General features: G+C 37.4%; 1 pseudogene; it reads left to right on the top strand.

Annotated features, from left to right (window-relative positions):
* Nucleotides 1-11,399: 11,399 nt before the first annotated feature.
* LOC108308778 lies at nucleotides 11,400-12,406 on the top strand (annotated as a pseudogene).
* The last annotated feature ends 464 nt before the right edge of the window (nucleotides 12,407-12,870 follow it).

Below are 12,870 nucleotides of genomic sequence, written 5' to 3'. Positions count from 1 at the left end.
AAGTCCCTACAAAGGACGTAAACTCATCGTTTTTTATGGCTGCATAGTATTCCATGGTGTATATGCGCCACATTTTTTTTGTCCAGTCTATCATTGATGAGCATTTGGGTTGGTTCCAGGTCTTTGCTATTGTAAACCATGCCACAGTAAACATACATGTACATGTATTTCTTGGCTATGTGCGCTCTTTATAATAGAACAATTTATAATACTTTGGGTATATACCCAGTAATGGGATTGCTGGGTCAAATGGAATTTCTATTTCTAGATCCTTGAGGAATCACCACATTGTCTTCCACAATGGTTGAACTAATTAACACTCTCACCAACAGTGTAAAAGTGTTCCTATTTCTCCACTTCTTCTCCAGTATCTGTTGTCTCCAGATTTTTTAGTGATTGCAATTCTAACTGGCGTGAGATGGTATCTCAATGTAGTTTTGATTTGCATTTCTCTAATGATCAGTGATAATGAGCATTTTTCATATGTTTGTTGGTCTCATAAATGTCCTCTTTTGAAAAGTGCCTGTTCAGATTTTTTGCCCACTTTTGAATGGGTTTGGTTTTTTCTTGTAAATCTGCTTTAGTTCTTTGCAGATTCCGGATATTAGCCTTTTGTCAGATGGGTAGATTGCAATAATTTTTGCCCATTCTGTTGGTTGCCAATTCACTCTAATGAATGTTTCTTTTGCTGTGCAGAAACTCTTAAGTTTTAATTAGATCCCATTTGTCTATTTTGGCTTTTGTTGCCACTGCTTTTGGTATTTTAGTCATGAAGTCCTTGCCTATGCCTATGCCCTGAACGGTGTTGCCTAGGTTTTCTTCTAGTGTTTTTATGGTTTTAGGTCTTATGTTTAAATCTTTAATCCATCTGGAGTTAATTTTAGTGTAAGGTGTCAGGAAGGGGTCATTTCAGCTTTCTGCACATGGCTAGTCAGTTCTCCCAACACCAGTTATTAAACAGAGACTCCTTTCCCCATTGCTTGTTTTTGTCAGTTTTGTCAAAGATCAGATGGTTGTAGATGTGTGATGTTACTTCTGAGGCCTCTGTTCTATTCCATTGGTCTATATCTCTGTTTTGGTACCAGTACCATGCTGTTTTGATTACTGCAGCCTTGTAGTATAGTTTGAGGTCATGTAGGGTGAATGCCTCCAGCTTTGTTCTTTTGCTTAGAATTTTCTTGGCTATGTGCACTCTCTTTTGGTTCCATTGAACAATATTTTTTTAAAAAGATCCAACTATATGATGCCTACAAGAAACTCATCTTGCTCATAAAGACATACATAGATGGAAAGTAAAGGGATTTAAAAGTATAGTCCATGCAAACAAAAAACAAAAGCAAACAGGACTGGCTATACTTAGATAAAACAGACTTCAAGTTAGATAAAAAAGAGAAAACGCAAGCCATTCAATAATAATAAAGGGATCGATTCAACAAGAGAATATAACAATTGTAAAAATATATGCACCCAACACCTGAGTACTCAGATATATCCAGCAATTATTGGATCTCAAGAGAGAAAAACACTCCAATTAAATAATAATTGAATACTTCAATACCCTGCCCTCAGCGCTGAACAGATCATCTAGACAGAAAAAAGGAGACGTCACAACAAATACCACAGAAATATAAAGACTCATTAGAGACTATGGTGAAAAGTATACACCAATAAATTCAAAGATCTAGAGGAAATGCAAAATTCCTGGACACATATAACCTACAAAGATTGAACTAAAAGAAAATAGAAAACCTAAACAGACCAATGACAAGTTTCCCCAGGAATGCAAGAATGGTTTAATAGACATAAATCAATAAACATCATACATCATATCAATAGAATGGAGGGCAAAAACCATATAATCGTCTCAATAGATGTAGAAAAACCTGTTGATAAAAATTCAACATTCCTGCATGATAAAAACTCTTAATAAATTGGGTATAGAAGGAAAGTAACTCAACATAATAGAGACCATATATCCAAAACCCACAGCTAACATCTTTCTGAACAGAGAAAATTTAAAAGATTTTTCTCAAGAACTAGACTTGAAGCTTTTTCTCAAGGACTAGACAATGATGCCCAATTCTCACCACTCTCATTTGACATTGTACTGGAAGTCCTAACCAGAGTGATAATGCAAAAAATAAATAAATAAATAAATAAAGGACATCCATATTGCAAAGAAATAAGTGAGTTGTCCCTTTCTGAGGATGACATATCTTACATAGAGAAAAACCTAAAAACTCTACTAAAAAAAAAAAGCTCTTAGGACCAATGAACAAATTCAGTAATGTTACAGGATAGAAAATAAATAAACAAAAATCATAGTGCTTTTATACATAAACAATGAACTGGCTGAAACAGAAATCAAGAAAGCAATCCCACTTGCAATACTGACAAAAAAAAAAATTAAAATACCCAAAGATAAATTTAACCAAGGAAATGAAAGACCTCTGCAAGAAAAACTACAACCCTGATGAAAGAAGTCAAGAGGATACAAACAAAAAGAAGACATCCCATGCTCATGGATTAAAGCAATTAATTTTACTAAAATGACAATATTACCCAAAGCAATCTACAGATTCAATACAATTCCTATCAAAATACCAATGATGGCCGTGCATGATGGCTCATGCCTGTAATCCCAGCACTTTGGGAGGCTGAGGGGGGCAGATTACCTGAGGTCAGGAGTTCAAAATCAGCCTGGCAACATGGCAAAACCCTGTCTCTACTAAAAATACAAAAATTAGCTGAGGGCAGTGGTGAGCACCTGTAATCCTAGCTACTCGGGAGGCTGAGGCAGGAGAATAACTTGAACCCAGGAGGCAGAGGTTGCCATGAGCCAAGATCATGCCATCGCACTTCAGCCTGGGTGACAACAAGACTCCATCTCAAAAAAAAAAAACAGAAACAAACAAAAAAAACCCAATGACATTCCTCACAAAAACAGAAAAAAAAAAATTTTAATTTTTATGAATTCACAAAAGACCCTGAATAGCTAAAGCAATCCTGAGCAGAAAGAACAAAGCTGGATATGACACTGCCAGACATCAAAGTATACTACTCTGTTATAGTAACTGGAACAGTATAGGACTGGCATAAAAATAGACACATCAACCACTGGAGCAGAATAGATAGTTCAGAAATTAATCCACATATCAACAGCCAACTGATTTTTAACAAAGATGCCAAGAGCACTCATTGGGGAAACGACAGTCTGTTTAGTAAATGCTACTAGAAAAACTGGATATTCTTATACAGAAAAATGAAACTAGACCCTCACCTCTCACTTTATACAAAAAATCCAAAAAAACAACTCAAAATGCATCACAAACCTAAATGTAAGACCCAAACCATTGAACTACTATAAGAATCTACAGGGGAAATGCTTCAGGACATTGATATGAGAAAAGATTATATGAATAGGTAACACCGGTAACAAAAACACAAATAAACAAATGAGATTATTTCAAGTTACAAGACTTCTGCACAGTGAAGGAAACAATCCACAGAGTGAAAAAATAACTTACAGAATGGAAGAAAATATTTGCAAACTACTTATATGATAGACAATTTATGTTCAGAATATATAAAGAAATGAAACATCTCAATGGTAAGAAAAGAAGCAATCCAATTAAAAAATGGGCAAATGATCTGAACAAATGATTTGTATGCCTCAAAAGAAGGCATACAAATGGCCAATAAATATAAGAAAAAATGCCCAACATTACAAATCATCAGAAAACGCAAATCCAATCCACAAGGAGATATCATCTCACCCCAGTTAGGATGGCTATTAACAAAAAGACAAAAATAACAAATGCTGCCAGGGGTGCAGAGAAACGAGAACTCTTACATACTGTTGGTGGGAATGTAAACTAGTAAAACCACCAGGGAGAACAGTATGGAAGTTCCTGAAAAAACTAAAAATAGAATCACCAGATGATCTAGCGATTCTACTACTGGGAATCTATCCAAAGGAAAGGAAATCATTATATGGAAGAGACATCTACACCCTCATGTTTACTGCAGCACTATTCACAATAACCAAGATACGGAGTCAACCTAGGTGTCCAACAACAGATGAACTGGTAAAGAAAATGTGGTATATATACACAGTGGAATACCATTCAGCCATAAAAAAGAATGAAATCATGTCATTCACAGCAACATGGATGGAACTGGATGACATTATGCTAAGTGAAATAAACCAGGCACAGAAAGTTAAACACCACATGTTCTCACTCATATGTAGAAGCTGAAAATAGTTAATCTCAAAGAAATAAAAAGTAGAACAGAGGATACTGAAGACTGGGAAGGGTAGGAGGTAGGGAGTGATAGGCAAGGATTTGTTAAATGTTACAAAATTACAGCTAGCTAGAAAGAGTAAGTTCTAGTATTCTATACCACTGTAAAATGAGTATAGTTAACAATAATTATAATTTCAAATAGCTAAAAAGAGGATAGTAAATGTTACCAGTTCAAAGAAATGATAAATGTTTAAGATGATAGATATGCTAATTACCCTCATCTGTGTATTAAAACATCACTATGTGCCCCATAAATACAAAAATTGTTATATGTCAATTTTAAAAATTTAAATTAAAAAAGAAAAATATTGTATATTTAAATACTACTTAACTTACACTCCCATTATTGAACACAATGATAAATGCATATATTATTCATTAAAATTTACCAATTTCAATAGAAAGAAATATAAATAGGGCTCAATAAACACCTAGATTTTTAAAATGATAAATTAAGGGATATATTTATTTTTTCAAATACTGAAGGAACTTGTTAGAGATTTTTTATAAATAGCTGTGGCTAAACTCATTTTCAAATGATTCATAAATAAGGTAGATTATACATAACTAGTTTTACCATAAGTAAATGATGTGTCCCCATTGGGTGTGACTTTGAGGATCAAGATATTTACAGATTAAATGGAATTTCCTGATATTTCGAGGACTAAGAAAGGAAAGTTACTCAGTGACAGAAAGAGTTGCAAGGGCTTCTGAAGTTAGGAGCTGCCCAGAGCTCAGTTTCATCGTAGCCCACAGTTTGGAGCTCTTAAAATAGGAATCCATTTTTAAGTGACATTCATCTCAGGAATATATATGCTATAAAAAGCAAATTATACTAGGATTCGCAATGTAAAATATATGATTTCAAGGTGTATTAAAGGCACATCATGTTCCAAAATTGTGCTAGAGAAGGAAAATGTAAGGAGATACGGTCTTATTTAAAGCCTATTTGATGGAGTGGGGATTATTCTAGGCATTCGTGGGAATGTCAATTGATTTTAAAAAGAGTAAGCCTTAAACATAAAGATTCACTAATCTGTAGAAAGCAAGAGTTTCCTTGTTGGATAGAGATGTTTCAGAAATTCTAATTACAGCATGGTGGAGACTGACTGCTATTTTCTGACATCTCTACAGGTCAGGAAAGCCACAAAACCTCTCTGTAAAATATTGACATATTTTTTTCAAAGCTTTCTCTAGGGAATCTTTTTCTAAAGACTACTTGTAATCAAGAGGCAATGTGATATACTTAAAGAAGCCAGGCTTATGTCTCTAAAGATCTAGTTGTGCAGCCTTGGAAAAGTCAAAATGTTTTTTAATCTGAGATTTCCTCTTCTGTAAACAGAAGTATCAAAAACTGACTTATCTACTTTATGATATTGTATGCAGCACAGTTAATGGCTTCATTTCTGCCCATTATGAAATATTGAACTTTCTCAAATTTCCAACCTCATCTTCCTTTTTTTTTCCTTTTTTTCTTTTTTAAGATGGAGTCTCGCGCTGTCGCCTAGGCTGGAGTGCCTTGGTGCTATCTTGCTCACTGCAACCTCCACCGCCCGGGGCCTCAGCCTCCCACACGTGCAACCACACTCAGCTAATTTTTTGTATTTTTAGTAGAGATGGGATTTTTTCATTGTGTTAGCAGGATGGTCTCAAATTCCTGACCTCATGATCTGCCTGGCCTGCCAAAGCACTGGGATTACAGGCGTCAGCCACTGTGCCCAGCCTTCCAGCCTCATCTTTCTTATCAATTCATCTCATATAATTTCCTGGAGTAATTCCATTTATTCCTATGGCTAAAATATCACCCATTGATATGTTAACTGTAAGTTAATTGCCTTAAGTATTCAATTGCTGAAAAAACTTACCAAAGACTCAAATCATTTATGATCACATAACAGCTTTATTGGGGTAAAGTGTACAATACAGCAACAGCAGGAGGAGGGTATGTATTTAAAGGGATTCAGAGCTCTCTAGAGCAGGCTCATGTGCCATCTAATCACTGTGCTGCACAAGATGCATATGGCCACCAGATCTTGAACCACCACCAACATATGTGGGAAGCTTCTTGGTACCAAGAAGACCAAAGTCTGCTATTTTTATAATGAGTGATCTTGTAGACAGTCCACCTATGTGACCAACCTGAACCACTGAAACCTCCTAGGCTCTGCTGAAACCAGGTGAAACTATTATTATCGAATTATTATAATCCAGTGATTATTTCTAGACAATGTTGGTAAGCTAGTACTTCCTGCTGTAAAGCAGCTCATGGACTCATGGCTATTGAACATAATTTATCTTTAATAAATATATTTCTTCATAGCATTGGTCAATGCTCCACTTGAATATCTCCACTTGAATATCTCACAGGAACCTGAAACTCAGCCATACAAAATAAATTTATCTTCTCCCTAAAATGTTCTTCTCCTGTGTCCTCTACCTAATGAAGGCATAATTTTTTTAGCCCAAAATCTGAATGTCATCCTGCATTCTGCCACTTTCTCACTCTCTATAATCCAGTCAGTCAACAGATCCCAAGAGGATACTTTTTCAGATGCCAATTCAATTTGCCTGAGGACTAATTTATCAAAGTTATTTCTTTTGATTATTTACCATTAGTTGCCTTCTTATTTCTTATTAGGACGCTTTCCAAACATGTACAAAAATTATAGTATAACAACCCGCCATATATTCATCACCAAATGTCAACGGTTATATTCATTTTAACAACCTTGGGTCATATATTTCTATTAGTACATATTTTTTGGCTAAAGCATTATAAAGAAAGTCCTATATACAATATTATTTCAAACAAAAATAATTTAGCATATATTTCTAATACATATGCCTATTTTTCCTTTAACATAATCACAATGCCATTAAGTAAGCTGGTTTTTAGTGAACTGGAAAAGAATGTGGGGCAGACAGAGGAATAAGATGATTTTTTATCATGTGGTAGGCACTCAATGTTATTATTAATTTTTTAAATTTAAGAATGTATTTCACTCAAACATATTCCCCTAGAACATAGCTTCAAACTTATCTTTGTTAAGGTTAAATTCAGTAAACATTTCTTTCACAGAGTGTTATTATTCAAATAATAAACTCACCTTTCTACTTTTCTGTTTAGTCTGTTTTTCTTTATCAAAGATTTTCTCAACTTTATCTTCCAACCCTTCTATTTGAGCTAAATTTTTATTTTTATTATACTATTTTTAGTTTTCAGTCACGTTTTTCTTAACTTTTTCTGATATTTTTCTGTTTGTTTTTGTTTTGAAGATGCAATAACAGATTACATTCAAAAAATGAAATGTAAAGGCAGACTTCAAAATATGCAAACACCTCAGAGCAGCCAGTTTACTAACTTTTATCCATTCAGAATCACTATATCACATATTATCCTTCAGTTTAGAAGATGTCTTTTCCACCCACACCCTTCCTTGCCAGTCATATGTTAAAATCATAATATCCAATAAATAAAAATGATATCATTGGTAAACCAATCCAATTGCCCATTTGCCCAGAAATCTGTCACTCTTAGTTTCTTTTTTTCTACTCAACAAGAGCACTCAGTTTATTTCTATCAAGAAATTTTTTAGAAGAAAGTTTCAGTTTGTATTTTTGTATGTCTTCTACTCATTCAATAGCAAAGGAGCAGTGAAGATAAAGTTATCAGGAGAAGTCACAAAGACAGTGATAACAATTATATCTAAAGACCAAACTTAAACTTGCTTTTTTTGTTTTGGTCCAGTTCTTTCCAGGTAGCCTTGCCATCTACCTATAATGTCTGTTGGTTGCATGTTTTCTGTGTGGAATGCATAAATTGACTCTAAAAGTTGAAAACTATAAAAAAAAGTATACACTTAGAAATAGTATAAAAATCAACAGTATAAAAATAGAGGGAAGGAAAAGCAATGAAAGCGGTTGAAATTATTCAGGAAAACCAAGTAGAATGAGAAGACCAAGGACAGACAGAAGCCTGGAGACCCCAGCATCAAAGAGCACAAGGAAGGGGGAGCCAGTGAGTACCCGTGTTCCCTACTGAAACACCCAATCTGCAAAAGCTCCATATTTTGTTTCTAGGTCCACTAGTCCTAGTTCTCATCTGACATTAACATTATCTGGACTGCTCTGGTCACCAAAAAAAGAAAAGAACATTTTTCTCATTTCCTATGTTGTATGAAAAATAAACTGTATCCCTAGCTTAGTGATGCCAACACTTCAAGATACAAAATTAACAACCAAATTTAACACAATCTTCTTGTTCTTGATATGACCTCCCTATCTAATCAGAATTATAGATATTGATTATCAACTCAAAACTTGACTTACCAGCTTTGGTTTTTTTTAAAACCTGTCATTCATTAGTTTGTTACCATACGTAAAGCAAAACTAGTTATTTGGCATCAATAATCAGAGAGCTACAGCTCTTTCTTTTTGATTTTTAAATTTAATTCTTAATATATATACCCACATATAGATGCATAACTTTGCATAAATGGGAATACATATGTGACTTTTCGTGAATATGTGCATGTTGTATGTGGTATAAGGCCTAAAATTAAGGCCAACATTATGTGATGTATCGGCATATGGGGGAAATTAAAAGAGGCTCAAATGGCCTCACTGCAAGTTCCCTTCCGACTCTGGTCCCACTGATAAAATGCATTAGCCAAGGAACCCTTCTTATCATGGGAAACAGGCAGATACCTTGCTTATCCCTACCTGTCCTAGAGTTTCAGTTCCCTGCTAGCTTGCAGAATTATTCAAAGAAACCAATTCTAACTTCTCGTAAAAACTAGTGCCACCCCACCCTCTTGACACTACAAAGCCTTTTCCCACAGCCCCTGGCTCCTCACTCTGTTTCTTAGTGCAGCCCCTGTGCAGCCCTGCATGGTGTAATATTCTGCCCCCCTGGGCTATGAGTATAAATGACTAATAAAGTTCTGTCCATTGCTGAGTGTTGTGTGTTCAGCCATCCTGATAACTACAGGGCAGGAATCCTTCTCTCTCAAATGGAGTGAGTAGAAGAGGATAAAAATACTACAACCTTGGCTGGGTGTGGTGGCTCACGCCTGTAATCTCAACACTTTGGGAGGCCCAGGCGGGTGGATCACCTGAGGTTAGGAGGTAGAGACCAGCCTGACCAATATGGAGAATACCCCTCTCTACTAAAAATACAAAATTAGCTGGGCATGGTGGCACATGCCTGTAATCCCAGCCACTCGGGAGGCTGAGACAGGAGAATCACTTGAACTCTGTAGGCAGAGGTTGTGGTGAGCTGAGATCGTGCCATTGCACTCTAACCTGGGCAACAAGAGTGAAACTCCGTCTCGAAAAAAGAAAAGAAAAGAAAAAAAAGGAATACTACAGCCTTTTCAAAAAATCTTTTTAAGGACATCTTGCCCCCAGTACAGATACTACAGATGAGTCTAAAACAAGCATGTTTTTGTATGATTTTCTTAATATCTGACTACTTTTAGCCAAGCTCCAGTGATGCTGATATCCTCATACCTTTCCTAAAGTGAGGCACAAGTATCAATAAAAAATGCTTTTACCCCAGTTTACGCTCCCAACTCTAGCTGTTTTCTGACATCCCCCCACGTTTTCTGGGCCCTCTACTATATTGGACCAGAAACTACAAATCCAAAAATAAAACCCAATGCCTGAATGACAACCCACATTTGAAAAGCATACTAATATTTGAAAAATATTTCCATATTTATTATCTTAAACAATCCTTAAAACTACCTTAAATTTATGATTTCTCTTTATTTTACAAATAAGGAAATTGACTTGTTACTCTGTAAACGTTAAAAGCTGAGATTCAAGGGCTAATCATTTAAACATAAATACCAGCTTCTATCAACCATACCACACTACCACTACCTGAATTTGGGATTATGGAGCCATATACTTTTTTTTTGAGACACAGTCTCATTCTGTCACCAGGCTGGAGTGCACTGACATGATCTCGGCTCACTGCAACCTCCACCTCCCAAGTTCAAGCGAATCTCCCGCCTCAGCCTCCCAAGTAACTGAGACTACAAGCACATACTACCAAACCCAGCTAATTTTTGTATTTTTAGTAGAAACGGGGTTTCACCATGTGGACCAGGATGGTCTCAATCTCTTGACCTCATGATCCGCCAGCGTCAACCTCCCAAAGTGCTGGGATTACAGGCGTGAGCCACTGCACCTGGCCTGGAGCCATATAGATATATAGATAAAGATAGACATAGATAGATAGATATAGATATAGATATACATATTTTTGAGACAGAGTCTTGCTCTGTTGCCAGGCGCCAGGCTGGAGTGCAGTGGCGGGATCTCAGCTCACTGCAACCTCCACCTCCTGGTTTCAAGCAATTCTCCTTCCTCAGCCTCCCAAGTAGCTGGGACCACAGGCGCGCACCACCACGCCCAGCTAATTTTTGCATTTTTTAGTAGAAGTGGGGTTTCACCATGGTCTCGATCTCTTGACCTCGTGAACTGCCTGCCTCGGCCTCCCAAAGTGCTGGGATTACAGGCGCGAGCCACGGTGCTGGGCCAGAGCCATATTTTTTTATATCCTGGCATGCATTTGGAGATTGCCCAGATGAAACGAGAATAAGTTTCTGAAGTAAGTTACATCAGCAAACTCAACTAATGAAATAGGCTGGTTTTCACCTCTTATACTATCTGATAAAATTGTAGCCCAAAAGTTATCAATAGAGGCTGCACAGTAGAATCACCTGAATGGAGCTCTTTATAAATCTTGATTCTCAGGCCATACTACAAACCTATCAAATCAGAAATTTTGAGATGCACCTTGGCAACAGTAATGTCTAAAGTTCCTCAAGTGGTTCCAAAGGGCAACTAAGGTCATTGTCATTGTTGTCAGTGGTTAAAGCTTCAGGTCTTGGCCTTTTTCCTCTCACATTCTTGGTTTCTGAAATCGAGAAGACTCTGTTTGGTTCAATTGAAAGGAGAAGAAACAGGAATGAGCCTAGGATTGCTCAAGCAAGGGCAGATGCCCCTGCCTGGCTTCAACAGGCAAATGTAGGTATGACCTTTCGCAGGGTTCTTCTTTTCCATTCCTACAAGCATCCTACCTAGAGGAGAATGACTGCCAAAAGCCATTCTACAGTGACAGAGTTCATTCTCAGGGGATTAATGAAGCAGCCAGACCTCCAGCTCTTTCACTTCCTCCTCTTCCTCGATAGCTACATGGTCACCATGGTGGGGAACCCGGCCACGGTCACTCTGACTTGTCTGAACTCTCAGCTTCACATCCCATGTACTGCTTCCTCAGCAATCTGTCACTCTTAGATCTCTGCTACTCCTCCTTTACTAGCCCTAAGATGCTGGCGAACTTTGTGTCAAAGTAGAACATTATCTCCTACGCAGGGTACATGTCACAGTTCTACTTTTTCCTGGATTTTGTCATTGCTGAGTGTTACATGCTGATGACGAAAGCCTGTGACCACTACATTGCCATCTGCTGCCCTTTACTTTGCGACATCATCATTTCTCATGCCACCTGCTCCCTGCTCGTGGCTGTGGTCTATACCATGGGACTCGTTGGCTCCACAATAGAGACTGGCCTTATGTGAAAACTGCCCTATTGTGAGCTCCTCACCAGTCACTACTTCTGTGACATCTTCCCTCTCATGAAGCTCTCCTGATCTAGCACCTATGATGTTGAGATGGCAGTCTTCTTTTTGGCTAGATTGAACCCCAGAATCATGAGCTTCATAGTTCTTGTTTCTCACACCTTTGTTTTCTCCAGCATCCTCCACATCAACACCACTGAGGGCAGGTCCAAAGTCTTCAGCCACTGCAACTTCCACCTTACAGCTATGGTGGTGTTCCACAGATAGTCTGCATTTATTTACTTAAAACCCTCCACAACCAGTTTCCTGGCATAGGAGAATGTGGCCTCTGTGTTCCAATACCACGGTGATCTTCATGCCGAACCCTCTAACCTACAGCCTGAGAAACAAGGAGGTAAAAGTTGCCATGAAGAAAACACTAAGGAGTAAGTTTTGTTGCAGATGTAATTATTTATCTTTAGTTGCTAATCAACCCAATACGATGTTAATATAGGAAAGAAGCTCTCTGGAGATTTACAAAACCATGGGTGGCTTTCCTTTCAACTTTCTAGTAGTCATACTTCTAGCAAACTTCTCAGATGCATTCCAGCTAACCCTAAGCGTGCCCTCCAACATTCTTCTGCCTGTATCTCCATGTGAGAATCGTTCTCATCTTAGAAACCACGTGAGCATACTGCTGTGATACAGCACTCATCTCCCACTGCTTCCTGTAAACTGCGGTAGAAGGAGACTTTCACAAGAAGTGCAGAAGACTTCTTCCCTTTCTATATTCAGAAAGCATACTCCTTGGAGACCAGAAGAAAATTACTTTTTCTGAGTTCTCTCTCTACCCTGTTTCTGTCCAGATGTTCCTTAGATATACTGACCCAATCACCCACTGCAGCCCTTCACGTTAATTGGTCCTTCCTCTTCCTTCTTAGTTTCCCTTCCCTATTTCCTGATCTTCTGTCATCAATTATCTCATTCCTGCT

The sequence above is a fragment of the Cebus imitator genome, unplaced genomic scaffold, assembly GCF_001604975.1.
Source record: "Cebus imitator isolate Cc_AM_T3 unplaced genomic scaffold, Cebus_imitator-1.0 Scaffold0, whole genome shotgun sequence".
Taxonomy (NCBI): domain Eukaryota; kingdom Metazoa; phylum Chordata; class Mammalia; order Primates; family Cebidae; genus Cebus; species Cebus imitator.
Note: the sequence above shows the minus strand (reverse complement) of the source record. Positions and strands in the feature narration are given on the sequence as shown.